A 15,717-nucleotide genomic window follows, 5' to 3' on the forward strand; every position below is an offset into this window, starting at 1 on the left:
CTTCAATCTGCATTCAGAATCCAAAGTTCTTTCTCTGGATGTGGATGGCATTTTCCATCATGAGTTTTTTGGAGTTGTCTTAGATCCTTGCATTGCTGAGAAGAGATAAGTCTATCAAAGTTAGTCACCCCACAACATTGCTATTAGCATGTACAATGTTCTCTTAGTCCTGCTCACTTCACTCAGTGTCAGTTTGTGTAAATCTTCCCAGGTTTTTTTGAAGTTCGTCTCCTCATCATTTCTTACAGTACAATAGTATTCCATCACAGTCATATGCCACAACTTGTTCAGCCATTCCCCAATTGAAGGGCATTCCCTCAGTTTCCAATTCTTTGCCACCACAAAAAGAGCTGCTATAAATATTTTTGTACATGTGGGTCCTTTTCCCATTTTGTGGTCTCTTTGGGATACAGTCCTAGAAGCAGTATTGCTGGGTCAAAGGGTATGCACAGTTTTATAGTCCTTTAGGCATAGTTTCAAATTACTCTCCAGAATGGTTGGATCATTTCACAGCTCCACCAACAACACATTTGTGAATTGTGTGTGAATTGAATTTAAGTGAGGCAAAGTTGTGCAAAGTCATCATCTTGACTCTCTTTCAGAGTCATCAAATTCCAGTGACAAGACAAAAGTCAGCAAGATTGGCAATCCAGGATCTTCTATATCTGAACACTCTCTAAGCTCATCACTCAAATGAATTTAAACCACCCAGCAAGCACTGAGGCAAATGAGGAAGACTGGAAATAACAAAAGAACTGACAAAACAAAGGTTCCGTTGTGAGGAACCAGAGACCAGATCTGGCTAAATTACGTATATTTCCCTGTAGAGAGGAGGGCCTAGGTTCAACCTAGATGAGAATTATTCAGATCCATTCATCATTACTTAGAAACTATATCTGGTGAATTATGAGATGACTACTATGAAACTGAAAAATTCACCCAATTTTTCATTTTTGTACATCAAATTATGTTGTCCCAAATCCCCATAGAAAATGCAGGAACAATCATTCCCTGTGTGAGAGAGAATTGAAGGGCTGACTATGAGGCATAGAAAATTTTGGATTGTTGACAGAGACATGGGATGGGGAGGGTCCTACCTGATCAGTTGGAAAGGGTATAACCCAAGAGACAACACATAAGAAATTCTATATCCCCTCTCGCAGTTTATCTATTGGGCATATACATGGGTAAAGTCACCATGATCCAGCTACAGTCTCTTATTTGCTACTCCTCACACGTGACACTTCCAACTCCCATCTTTTTGCTGCCTATTCCTGATGCCTGATATGCTCTTCCTTCTCACCCCCAGGTCCTTGCTTCTCTAGATTTCTTCAATACACCTCAAATCCTACCTTCTACTACAGGTTTCCAGATGTGTTTGGTTTCTTGTAATAATGAGTTTCCACAAATTCCTATATCCATCAATTCCAGAGCTTGAAGAGACCTTGGAAGTCATCTGATCAATTTTTTTTCATTTTGCAGATGAACAAATGGAAGCTTAGAGAGGTGAGGTGCCTTGAGTTTAAGGTATTAATTGGTAGCAGACTAAAGTGAACTGCCACTTTCTTGCTTTATCACACTCAAGCATTCAATTATTTGTCATGCCTCACTGCTTGTTCTTTTGGTAGAGCTGAAACTATAATGCATACGCTAAGGATACCCTGATATTAACTATTGGAAGAGGGGACAGCTAGCTGGTGCAGTAAGTGGCCCTGGAGTCAGGAGGACCTGAGTTCAAATGTGGCCTCAGACACTTGACACACTTACTAGCTGTATGACCTTGGGAAAGTCACTTAACCCCAACTGCCCTGTCTTCTTCCCTCCAAAAAAAAGCATATTGGAAGAAATAAACTAATAATATTTTCCAGATTTCTCATTGTTCAACAACAAGAGTCCATATCACTGAATTACTACTTAATACCGTAAAACTTACTTGGACTGTCTTCATCTAGATACGTCTAAGAATATACAAGACAAAATAAGAATGTTTATGGATTTTAATTGGTACATCCAGACAGCCAGGTTTTAACCTTAAAGTACTACAGTTGTGTTACTCTATTCCTACCTCCTTATTATAAATTTTCTATGGAGTGGGACTAATTTGGGTTACTGTGACATACAAGGTACAGAATACTGCTGAATTTATGTCACAACTGAGAAGGTTTTAAGAGCCTACTATACGCCAAAGACTGGACTAGGCACTGGAGATAAAAGCATAAAAATGAAAACAGTCTCTACCCTCAAGGAGCTTACATTCTCTTGGAGAAAATGAGTATATATACATATATGTATGTGTATATATACATATATATATATATATGCATACATGTATGTATATACACATATATGTATGTACATGCATATATGTATATAGTATATATATGCATGCATCTGTATATATACATGTATATATGTGTGCACATATGTATACATAGGTTTCTATGTATCTTTATATACCTATAAAATATGTATATACATATATGTATGTATTTATATGTGTGTATACACAACCTGGTTATAGAAGGGAGGCATCAGCAGCAGTGAGACAAGAAAAAGTCTCACATGAGGGATAGTAGAACTGAATTTTGAAGGAAACTAGGTCACACAGATAGTAATGGTATCAGAGATGGATTGAAGTGGAAGTGAAGATGAGGAAGTTCTGTATTTTAGATAGACTATGCAGAGGCATGGTGATGGGAGGTGAAATACAATGTGTAGAAGATCAAGATTGGAGTGGGTAAAGGAAAGTAATATGTAATAAGACTGAAAAGAGAAGTAGGATCCAGGTTGTGAAGAAAGGAAGTATTTATTAAGGACCTACTATGTGCTAGTCATTCTGCAAAGCATTTTACAAATATTATCTCATTTGCTCCTTATGATAATCCTGCAAGGGTACTGCTATTACTATACTCCCTTTACAAGTGAGGGCACTGTAGCAGAGAGAGGTTAAGTGATTTGCCCAGGGTCACCCAGCTAGTATATTAGGGCACAGATGAAGTCAGGTTTTCCTAATTCCAGGACAAGTTTTCTATCCATAGCACCACTTGGCTGTGAGGGACTTTAAATGACAGAGAAGTGTGTATTTGATACCCACGTTAGTAAAATGGTTGTTTCACATCTTTGTGGATGCAATTCTAAAATATTATAGCCAATTCTCTTACTTTCATTCACTAAATATCCTTCTTCATACAATGAGGAACTCTGTGCCCCTTAATAGATAAAGTTGGTTCTTACTGTGTTTGCATAGAATAAGAAAGATTCCATTGTATTAGAAAAAAAAAAGAATCTGAGTGAAAGCAAAATCGATCCAGACCAAATGAAGGCTATCCTAAAAGACAGCTTATTTTTTGACTTCAGTGATACTGGCCTTCTTGATGTTTCTTAAATGTGACACCCTTTTCACTGAATGCCCTCCATTTTTGAAATGCTCTCACTCCACCTCCTGGTCTCCCTGTCACCCTTTAAAAGTCAGCTCAAATCCCAATTTTTGTAGGGTGCCTTTCCCGGTTTCCCTCGCTGCTGTTGCCTTTCCTCTAAGGTTACCTTCCATTTATACTCTGTGTGTCTTCTATGTACATTTTTTCTGTGTTGTCTCCCCAGTTAAAATGTCAGACCTTTGAGCACAGGACCAGTGTTTAGTTGCTTCACAATAAATGCTTATTGATAGACTTGCTAACTTTAAGAATATGAAAGTAAAGAAATCTTCTCTATGTCCACTCGCTATAGAATCTGTTTACATTACAATGGGAGATTTACATTAGATGTCAAGTAAAGAATAGTTGTAATGATAAAATTCACATCAGCAGGCATTTATTAACTACTGCCTCCCAGGCACTGCACTAGTTGCTAAGAATATAAAGACAGAGATAAAATAGCCCCTCTCTCAGGAGGGCGGCTAGAGAAAGATCTCCTTTATTTAGGAATCTTTCAGAATGGCTAGTCAACTATCTGTTCAAAATGCTTTAAATTCTCTCCTGCCTTAAGGTGACAGGGTAAATTAGATAACATTGTTAGAATCCTTCTTGCAGTATGATTCTCTGTCAGAGGAGACATAATGACAGCTTATAGATATCTGAAAAACAGGAAAATCAGCAAGGAAGAAGAGTTATTTAGCACTGTCAAGAATGTGAAAAGAAGAAATTGGGAGAAAATAAAAAAATAAAAGTCTAGGATTCATCTGGCGGGGGGGCAGGGAAAAACTCTTGATGAAATGGCTTTGAGTAAAAGACAAACTCTCTCAAATAATATCAAAGTTCCATCCCTGGAGATAAATAAATGGGAGCGTGTATTCCAAGAAACAATTATGGAGTGGAGAGAGTGTAACCTAATTGGTCTTTTCCATCACCATTTTCAATGACTCTGAGAGTAAGCAAGGAAATAAACAATCATGAACTCCAAATGCAATCACAGCAAACAACCTCACTGTTTCACAGGTGTTTATGGGAAGTCTTTAAGAGGAAACTTCTTTAAACTTTAAACAACATGTCAAAGTAGGCCATGAAGTAGTAGAAAAGGAGGAAAATGAGATATGATGTGACATGCTACTCAAAGAGCATGAGATTTCCTCCAAGTAGATAAATGACAGATGTTTGTACATATAGAACTCCATGTACAGAATCAGGTGTGGGAGGAAGGTGGAGAATATCATACGCAAAGTAAGGACATTATCCCCAAAGAAAAATCATCATCACAAGTTAAAAAGTGGTTTTGAGGTGTGTGTGTGTGTGTGTGTGTGTGTGTGTGTGTGTGTGTGTATGCTCATCAGGGCTCTTAACTAGAAGAACGGGTTTTTTATGTTTAAATTTTATTTTTCCAATCCTTCCCTGTCTCACTTTTTTGGCAAGAAAAAACTATTGTTTCTACTCCATCTATAATTTAAATGATCTCTTTCTGCTACCAGTATTCCCCATTAAACCCCCTTGAGTTGAATCTGTTATGTAGATATGCAGGGCATTTAAGATAGGAATTTAGTAATAATGCAGAGGTATATGCCAAAGAGGTTTCTGTCCTGGGAACATGCATGTATGATGAGGCTACTACTGTCTGATGATGTGGAATGGAGGAGCAAAGCTTTCTACTTTCGAACATTTATAGGTATTCTGTAACTTTTCTATTTGTGAACTTTGTGGTAAAGAGAAGCTTTTTGATTGGCTATTGAGCTAAGAATGAGTGTGCATACAGAAGGATGTAGTGACCCCTCTCCATCTCCCTCTAGCTATATTTGAGTAAGGAGTACAAAAATCTGTAGGCATACAGTAGGCGAGTGATCACATGCTATTTCTCACTTGGTTTTCTGGAAGCCATGAATTCAGTACATGGCTGTTGGTTGTTTTCATCTCCACATGGCATCTATTCTTTCCTGTTCTCATGTGAAAGAGTATTTGAGTTGGCTATAACATTTGAACTTCAAAGGTTTGGGAGACAAAATAATAACAGAATTAATCTAGATGAACTAAAGGTTAATAATCTTTAAGGAAATCAAGAAAAAATGTAAGAATGAAGAGGTCTTAGCATTACCAGACCTCAAATTATACCCCCAAAACAACAATCATCAAAAATATTTGATACTGATTAAAAAAATAGAAAATTTGATCAATGAAACAAAAATTGGTACAGAAAACCAGAAACAACTTAACATAAGTATAATTGTATTCAGTAAATCCAAGGACATAAACTACTGAGCCAAAGACTCCATTTTCAATACACATACACAACACACACACACACACACACACACACACACACTCAGTACTGGGAAAACTAGAAACTGGTCTGGCTGAAACTATATTTACCCCATAGTCTCAAACCGTATGACAAAATAATTTCCAAATGAAACCGGGACTTCAATATAAAAGGTCTTGCCATAATTATAATGAGAGAAGGAAAGGAGATATCCTTCATGACCACTCTTGAGGAGGTAACTAAATAAGGGAACAAGATTATCAAAAAAGTTAATGTGAACAATTTTCTTATTTTTCCCCTACTCCTCACTTTCTGGATCCCTTCTGGATCCCTTCTTTATTCACTAGATTTTCCTGACACTACTCTCCTCAGATTCTATTCTTATATTTCTGACTGGTTCTTCTTAGTCTTGACTGGATCTTCATACAGGTCACACACACTAAAAGCGGGAGTACCCCATGACTGTCCTGGGCCCTCTTGTCTTCTCTCTGCATGCTACCTTGTTTGCCATAGTTTCAATTCTCATCTCTAGAGGGGGTGGGGGAATGATTCCTAGATAGTCTGTCCTTTGTTTTTGAAGATGACCAATGACATCACAATGTTGGGGTCAATGTATAGTGTGTCCCACTTTGTCTGATCAGTCCAATACTACATTAAAAGTCTCTACCACATATCAGTCTGTTAGGACATTTGGGATGGACATGTCTTTGCATCCTCACAGCTCGTGTTTCCTTTGTGCTACTGTGATGCTACTTTGCTCACATAATAGAGCTCCTTTGTTGTGGACATGCCATGTTGGACGGTCCTGTGCCAGCATCTCCAGTGTCTCACAATCAATACTAAAGTTCTTCAGAGAGACCTTGTGAATATCCTTGTACATTTTATTTTGAGTGCTTCACTTGTGTGAGTTCTCCAGAAAATTGTCTTTTAGTTAATTGGGCATTTGGCATTTGGACTATGTGGCCAACCCATCAGAGTTGTGCCCTGTGCAGTAAGTTTGAATGCATGGCAGCTTGCCTTGAAAGAGGACCTCATTGTCCAGTATGTTATCTCGCCAGGCAGTCTTCAGAAACTTGCTAAGACAGCTCAAGTGGAAGCAGTTCAGTTTTCTCTCATGGTGCTGATAGACTTCCCAGGTTTCACAGGCATCCAACAATGAAGTCAATATAAGAGCTCGGCAAATCTTCAGTTTAGTTCATAGTTTAAGACCTCTTCTCTACCCTGCTTTCCTTCGGAGCCTCCCAAATGTTGAGCTACCTCTAACAATACGTGCATCAATCTCATCATCAGTGTGTACATTCCCGGAAAGTATACTGCCAAGGTGAATGAACTATTCCACAGAATTCAGAATGGAGAGAGGGAGAGAGAGAGAGAGAGAGAGAGAGAGAGAGAGAGAGAGAGAGAGAGAGAAAGAGAGAGAGAGAGAGAGAGAGGGGGGGTGGGGGGGAGAGGGAAGGAGGGAGGGAGGGAGAGAGGGAGAGGGGGGGGAAAGACAGAGACAGAGAGAGAGAGGGAGAGAGAGAGAGAGAGAGAGAGAGAGAGAGAGAGAGAGAGAGAGAGAAATAATAATCTATCTCCTGAGCTCCAGTACAAATCACCAACTTATCTTGGCCATTTCAACTTGAACTTTCCTTAGGCACCTCAAGCTAAACATACTTAAAACAGAACACTTTCATTCTCCCCCAAATTTTTTGCCTTTCCCAACTTTCCAGTCACTATAAGGGCACTATCACCATCCAACCAGTCACCCATGCTTATACCTTCAATGTCATGTTCAACATATCACTTGAACCCACCACATATAGCCAGTCTTTTGTCAAGCCTTGTCATTTCTACTTTAATATTCTATATGACCCCATTTTCTCCATTCACCTGGCCACTCCCCTAGTGCAGGCTTTCATGACTCTGGATATTGTAATAGCTTTCTTGTTGGTCTTCCTGCCTCAAGTCTTTCCCCACTCTAATCCATTCTCCACTACCAGTTGCCAAAAGTATTTTCTTAAATAATAGATCTGATCATGTCACCCTGCCCCCCAGTAATCTAATGGTTTCCTCTTACCTCTAGGACCAAATATAAAATCTTCTCTCTGGCATTTAAAGCCTCCCACAATTTGACCCTCTCTAACCTTTCCTCTCATCTAATAATACTCCCTTCCATGCACTTATGATCCAGTTACATTGGTCTATTTGTTCTCAGAGAAGATTTTGGATTCTCATCTAAGATCTCATACCCAACCCCTAAAAGGGGTGAAGGATGGTAAAGTAAACAGAAAAGATTCTTAGAATACCAACATGAATCGGACATGGAACAAGTAGTTTTATCCCCACATACAGAAAAGGAAAATCTAAGTAATAAATAATTATAAAATGAGTACAGTCTGTTGAGAGGCTAATTCAGTCTTAATGTAGCATTTGCAAAGAGCCTCTTTGTGAGAGCTAATATTAGCTATTTATATTTTACCCCCACTGAATATAACTCTATTAACTCAATATAACTCAATAACTCAATGCTACATGGGCTCTGTAAATGCCCTCTATGTCTTTGTGAGTGACTCTTTCTTTCTCCATCCGTCCATTTCTGCCATTTTCTCTGCCACAAAAGTTCTGGTGACTTATTCTTACTACTTGAGTGCCCTGGAAGTGGAAGATGCTCTCTGCTTTTTGAGATCAAATTCATTGATTTCAATTGATTCAAGATCAAATTACAGCAAAGGAAAGAAGATGGAGGTGGCCCCATCCCAGACACAGGTTTACTCTGGGAGACCATAACTGTCTAGCTTTCAGCATCTACTTACTGAGTCTTTGGAGCTCAGAGAATCATCTTTGCACCTCAATACCATCAGAACGAAGAAAACCTCATGGGCAGGGATTGAGTCTCTCCCTGGAGGTCTGATTCAATAGCTAATTAAATATATCCTCATTAGGGATAGAAAGTAGTCAGAGTAGATTTTATCTGCTCTGAAAGGAAGGTTGGGAAAAAGGTACCTTCATTAAGCATCCCCAAGGGGATGCTATAGTTATAATCCCTCAAGTTCCTCAGATGATCCTCAGCTTCCTCTGAGATTTTGAAGCAAAATCATATTCTCTGTATTTCAAGTTCCATATTTTTACAAACTTTTATTGGGGTAGAGAAAATGGCAAGACACTCCAGTCAAAAGAGAATTCCTCTTAATGATTTAAATATTTCTTTTTTCTATGGAGAAAAGTTTCCAATAAAGTCCTACTCCAATATCTCATTGTGGTAAAGAAGTGTTTCCATATTCATAAGGGCTATGCTGGTGATCTACAGTCTCTCAAGTTCTACACCAAGGGGTGTGGGGTATTCAGGGAGATCTAGCATCTCTGATGCGAGGGTTTGCTGAGCCCTTTTTAGGACTGTTCATCTACCTTTACTGTCCATCTGGCATTCAACTCTCATTTGTGCCTCCAAGAAGCTGTAGAATGTGCAGCAGCTACACACCACCCCAGTGAAACTTTCTCAGCAAGCTGGCAAAACCAGGCTGAGAGAATCTGACAGGTGTCAAACACATTGGTAAGTTAGGGGGCTATCTACCCCAAGCATGTGAAGACATTTCCAAGCTTAATGGGTGGATGAGAACAATTTGTTCCAACAGCCATGAAGGCAACTGAACCAGGCACTGTGGAGTGCTTAGAGCTTGGTCAGATATTGAAGATGCCAAGGTCAGCCACTGCATCCTGGGCCATCACCAGTCATCTTGACTTTTGTCTTGCCATTAGACTTTGATGACTCTGAAGGACAAACAACAACAAGTCCTACACAGTTAGAAAGGTAGGAACTTTGAGTTTCTTGTCTGAAGACCTGCCTAGCAAAGCTCAGAGTGTATCATTACCAGAAAGTTGACTACAGGAAGATGAAAATTCAAGAAACAGAAACTTATGAAGAGAGTCCACTAAAGTATAGAAATCTTATATTCTGGGTTGGTATAAGGATAAAATCATGGATATTTTTTAATCATAAGAATTATTTCCTTTTGGCCCTTACTCTTTTCTGAATCTAGAGAGAGAGGATGACATTAAGAGAAAATTTTTTAAAAGAAAATTTTAATATTTTTGTCCTACTTTCTTAAATCTAGAAAATCATCTAAATAATAAATGAAGCCCCAATTTGCACAGTTTTCTCAGTGTAAATTCTCACACTGAAAATTTAACAATCAGTCCTTTCCCACATGAGCTATGTCCAACACACCTCTGCATAAGGATGGATTGTTGCCATAGGCTTCATCTCTTTCTATGTTCTATAAAAATAAACTGAGAGACAAGCTCTTTTTCCTCCAAATAAGGTGTCAAAGGGCACAGGGTAGGAGTTCCAATGATGCAAAATGGAAATCTCCTGTAACTTCGTAGATAATCATTGACAGATACTGTGGTAAAGAATAAAATAAAATAAAAATTCATTACCTTTTGTCCAATCTGGTGATGACTTCTCCAAACTTAGCTACAACAGGCTTTATAGTCTGCTTCTGGGACTATATACACAGTTCTCCAGGGTTGTAGAAGCTGCTAGACCTGGTGCTTTGCTGCTACAGTCTTCAATATCCTAACATAATTTCCATGTACTACAAAATAAGGACTTTAGTGGCTGGTATTATCACTGCTGATAAGGAATATTAAACCTATTGAGAGTATTTCTGCTCTAACTAGATTGATGTGTCAGATTTGCAAACTCCACAAATTTTGAAACACCTGGAGAGGACTCAGAAAATTATCATTTGACAGATTGATTTATCTGGAAATCTCAGTTCCTTGAAAGATGCTCATCACAAGATTCTGGGGTCTTGAAACTTTCATTCATCATTTGTCACCAATATTCTAGTAGTATTTTTTAGCTGACTGAAGTAGCAAAGGTAGAACAAGGTGTGTGTGTGTGTGTGTGTGTGTGTGTGTGTGTATTGCCCTGTCATGTATGGGTTAGGAAAAGTCCATTAAAAATATATAGATGTAAAAAACAAAGGGGGAAATGATTGTCATTGGATTTCACTTCAAGTTTAGCTTTTCGAGGAGAGATTGATACAAGATCGATTAGCAAGTCTCTTGGGGTTCACTCTCTAAGGTTTAAAATTAATCTCCCTTTTTTATTTTTGCCAACTTTTTTCAAGGGATGGAGATTACTACAATGATTATAAAGAGATAAATCTTAGAATTTAAGACACATTTTTGTGCAAGCATAAATTTAGAACTGGAAAGGACATTTTGTCCAATCTCATCCTTTTGCAGGTGAAGAAAATGAGGCCAAATCAGGTTCAGTGGCTTACCTGAGGTCACACAGCTGATAAGTAATAGAGATGGAAATCAAACCCAAGCCTTCTGAATACAAAGTCAGTTTTGTTTTCACCATATCACACTAAACCATTCTATCAAACACATAGAGAAAAACGTTAACACAAAGTCAAACTCCTTTTCATCATGGTTATATGCTGACCTCCTTTGGATTTGGGAAAAAAGTAAGTCTTTGGAACAACAAATACAGAAATAAAGAATAAGAAAGAAAGGAAAGAGAAAAATCTCCATTCCCTTATAGAGCATAAAATAGAGTAAAATCGGTAGTAGTAGTAGTTGTATTAGTAGTAGTAATAGTAGTAGTCATAGTAGTAATAGTTAAGCTGGTTTAGATGTATCTGGCTTATTAGTATTTTCAGATAACCAATATGTAAAATGTGATTTGGTGAAATTCTTTTTTCCCAAATGAAATTAAACATTCTATATGATTAACAACATATCTATAATATTCTAAAATAATTACTTAGTCTTTCTTATAAATATTTTCTAAAAATAATTCATAATACCTTTGAAAAGGATGAAAAATAGACACTATAATTTTAATGATATACATTACCTAAGAATTCCTACTCTTCAGACAGGAGAAATACAAATGACACTGGCATCAAAGTTAGAGCTGTTTAACTACATTAAAAAAAAGACAAGGATCTAATTGAAAGAAAGAAACCAGAGCCTATTTCCCCCCTTCAATTATACCTTGTCACTTATAAAAGTTTAACTTTGTTAAAATAGGCATAAGCACAAAATATTGTTGTAACTAAATATTTTAAAATGTGAGATCTTCTTTTTAAAAAATAGCTTTGTAATGATGCCCTGTGTCTTAATATTATAGTCATTTCAAAACAATATATCACCAGGTTAAACCCTTATGACAAAAAAATATAATGAGGGAAAAATGCTTGCTATACTGGTCACATCTGACCACATATATAATAATATAATATTCTGTCGTAGAAGTCCCTCACCTCTCTGACGTGAGGGGGAGGTAAGTTTCATTATTTGTTCTCCGGCACTATCAATGGATTTTCAGTTACAGTTTGACTTTCTTTAAGTGATTTTTCATTTACATTTTTATAAGCACTGTATTATAAGAACCAGAGGAAAGCTTGGAGTATGTTACATAAATATTCTGATTTAGCATTTATGAAAAGTCTTAAAAGTTACAAAAAAGAATGAGGGTCTGTTGGTCACTACCAAAAGGAGAAGTACTGGCACCAATACAATCATGAATTGGACTGCATACTGAAACAAATGTGTACTTTAGTTTTTGTTGGTGGTGGTATTGGCATTTTTAAAGAGAAAGATCAAATTTTTACGGAAAGGTTTACATAATGTGATGGACAATGAAGTCAGAAGAGCCAAGAAATCAATGCATACAAGGATGAGACAATTCAGATCGAAAGAACAATAACCACAAACCAATCAGGAGTGAATGTTGCAAAATTACAAAGAATAAGCATGGCCACAAAGAGAAGATATGGGAAGACACCCCCAACTCATTCATTTGCAGAATTGGGAGGCCCACAAATATATTACGCTGCATATAATTTCAGGCTTGTTCAATGTATTGATTGGTTTTGCTGATTTTTTAAGTCTTATCTTTTTTCTTTTCAAAATATTATTTGTTACATGAGCATGGCTCCGTGGGAGGGATACTGGGAAAATCCTGCTGATGTAAAAAACAAAAGATATCAATAAAAATTCACTTCTAAAAAGATCAACTTCACAAGTAAAGGATAAGTGGGGCCTAGACAGACAAAAATGCATGTGGAAAAGCCCTGAGTTCTTTAATGAGAATAACCAATATGAATTCACAATGTGAAGAGGCAAACAAACAACTGGTGCAAACAGGCAACATTAAAAATAACTGACATTCACTCAGCCTATTTAATTTTGTAAAGCACTACATTCATGATCACATCTGAACCTTGACAATTCCCCTGCAAGATGAACCGCTCCTTCCTCATTTTACAAGTGAGGAAACTGAGAAGGGTTAAGTGGTCCCATGGACAGTATCAGAAGTGGGATTTGAACCAAAGTCTTCCTGTTGCCAAATGTTGCACTCTATCTACTATATGATGCTGCCTCTCCATAGAAACCTAGTATTAAAGAAAGAGACAGGCGATAGTGGCTCTGTTCGCTTGCTTAATGAAAGAAATGGAACCTGGGCTGTATGAAGAGAGCTTAAATTTTTGTGCCTAGGAAAAGGGAAGAGTATGAGGAGGGGGAAGGCAGCCTGCCGAGGAGGCATGAGAGTGGGGGAGGCAGAGGCCAGATGTTAAGCCTCTAGGATGAAGAAGAATGTTCTCATGGACTAGTGACATACTCTGCTCATCCCCTCATTCTTTTGTGGAAAAATGGAGAGCGAGAGTCAGGATTGCAGTTTAAGATTATTTCGGAAATTAGAAGATGATGGTGATTTGAACCTTGGTTTCTATTCTTGCTGAATAAGGAATTCATATTTATGAACCCTGAATATCATCAAGTATAGGCTAAGAAGAATTTTAAGAGTTTCCTGGTCTGCAAGATTGCAATATATTCATCTTTTACAAAATTTAAAAAAAATGCCAACTGGTACATAAAGTTCTGTTTTTGTTGTTGAAAAAAAATAAGGATGGTGTTGAGTTCTGGGAGGAACCTGAGATATATCCAAAAAGAGTAAGAAGTGTTCTATAATATGTTGTCATTATTCTCTAAATGTCAGCATCCTAGTGGGAAATTAAGTCACCCCCATCAAAATTATAGCTCAAGATACAAGGACAGAATTGAACATTTTGACCTCCAGTCTCACATCACCAACTGCCTTTTTAGACATCCAAAACAGGATATCCCATTGACATCTTAAACTCAACATGCACCAAATAGAATTCATTGTTGTTCCCAAAATAACTTCCTGTCTTTTCAGCTTTGCTATTCCAGTCAAGAGTACCATTATCCGCTTATTCACATCCTCAGGGGCTTCTTTGAATCTTCACTTGCACTCACCCCACATACACAGTCTCTTGCCATGTCTCATCATTTGTGCTTTTATATCTCTCCTATGCATTCCTTGAACTCTCCACTCATAGCATCTACCATAGTACCGGTACCCATCCCCTTACATGTAAACTATTATAAGAGCCTGTTCTTTGATCTCCCTATTTTCTCTTCCAAAATTACAGATCTGACCATTCCCCTTTACCTCCACCCCTTCTCAATAAATGCAAGTTCCTCCCACTTATTCCCATATCCAAATATAATCTTCTCTTCTTAGATTTCAATCAGGACCCATTCTAACTTTCCAGTCTTCTTTCTCCTCTTCACCTATTCCCACATGCAACAACCTTTGTCCTGGTTGTTTCTCACATGCAACATTCCATCTCCCCCATATGACTTTTGACTGGCTACTTACATGACTCAAATGGTCTCCCTTTTCACCTCTGCCTGCTGCCTGCTGCCTGCTGCTTGCTGTTTTCCCTGGCTTCCTTAAAGACTCAGCTCAAATCCTACCTTCTTCAAAAAACCCCTGCCTACTTTCCATATTGCTATTGTCTTCTCTCTGAGATTCTCTTCCATTTATGTTGTATATATCTTGTTTGTACACAGTTATTTGCTTGTTGTCACTCTCATTGGAAGATGATCTCTTTGGGGGAAAGGAGAGTATTTTCTGCCTTTCTTTGTAATCCCTGTCAAGGTACCTGACACAAAGTGCTTAATAAATGATTTTGACTGACTGTTTAGCCTTAAGGGTTAAATAAAAACAGGAGTGGGGGAATCAAATAAATTTCTTCAAGAAGGGTTATCATACAAAGAAGAATATTATTTGTTTTCTCTGGCCCCTGGGGGCAGAACTAGATGTAATAGGTCCAGAATCAGATGCTGGTTAGATGTAAGGGGGAAAATATTTATATTTAGAGCTAGTTCAATGCACATTATGGTGATGCTCTAGGGGAATACCTCATCAAATACTAGTGAGACTAGTCATTCATGCACGTTTTATTATGCTTTAGCACTAGTCTTGCTTTTTCTCACGCACAATACTTATATCTCCCATCTTTATGCTTTTTCACTGGCTATCCCCCTTTCCTGGAATGCTCTCTCTTATGGTCTCAGCCTTTTACTTTCTCTGGATTCCTTCAAAACTTACCTCAAATCCTCTCTATAGATGACATATACAGAATAGATGGAAAGTAGTTTCAAAGACAAAGCATTAGCTGTTTTGCAGAGATTCATATGTAAATATACATAAATACACACATGTTTCCTTCCCATTAGGATGTACACTACTTTCAAGCAGAGACTGTTTTGGCCAGGTTTTGTGTTGTTTTATTTTTGGCTTTTTCTTTGTATCTCCAGAGCATTTAAGCTAGGATTGACTCCATCTTATGTGTAAGCAAATGAAATAAATGACCATTAATTCCTATGGACTGACGTAGATGGGGTAAGCAAATAGGTAAGATAATAAGCAGAATATTTAAACATACTGATGTTATCATGAGATACCAGGATAAATTTATTATATGCTTATTGTGTGTGCCAGACATTAAGTAATAAATGCTGATTAACTGATTGACTTCACGCTCTGAGATTTAATATAGACAGCATATTATCTCCACTTTGTGGAAGAGGTTGCTGAGCCTCAAGAGTTTCCCAATGTCACATACCTAGGAAGTAGCAAAACTGGGATTTGATCTTAGGTTTTCTGACCACTCATCGCCTTTTCCACTACACCATGGTGTCCTTACAAAGTACTTATGT

This window comes from Trichosurus vulpecula, chromosome 8 (assembly GCF_011100635.1).
Source record: "Trichosurus vulpecula isolate mTriVul1 chromosome 8, mTriVul1.pri, whole genome shotgun sequence".
In the NCBI taxonomy this organism is placed as follows: domain Eukaryota; kingdom Metazoa; phylum Chordata; class Mammalia; order Diprotodontia; family Phalangeridae; genus Trichosurus; species Trichosurus vulpecula.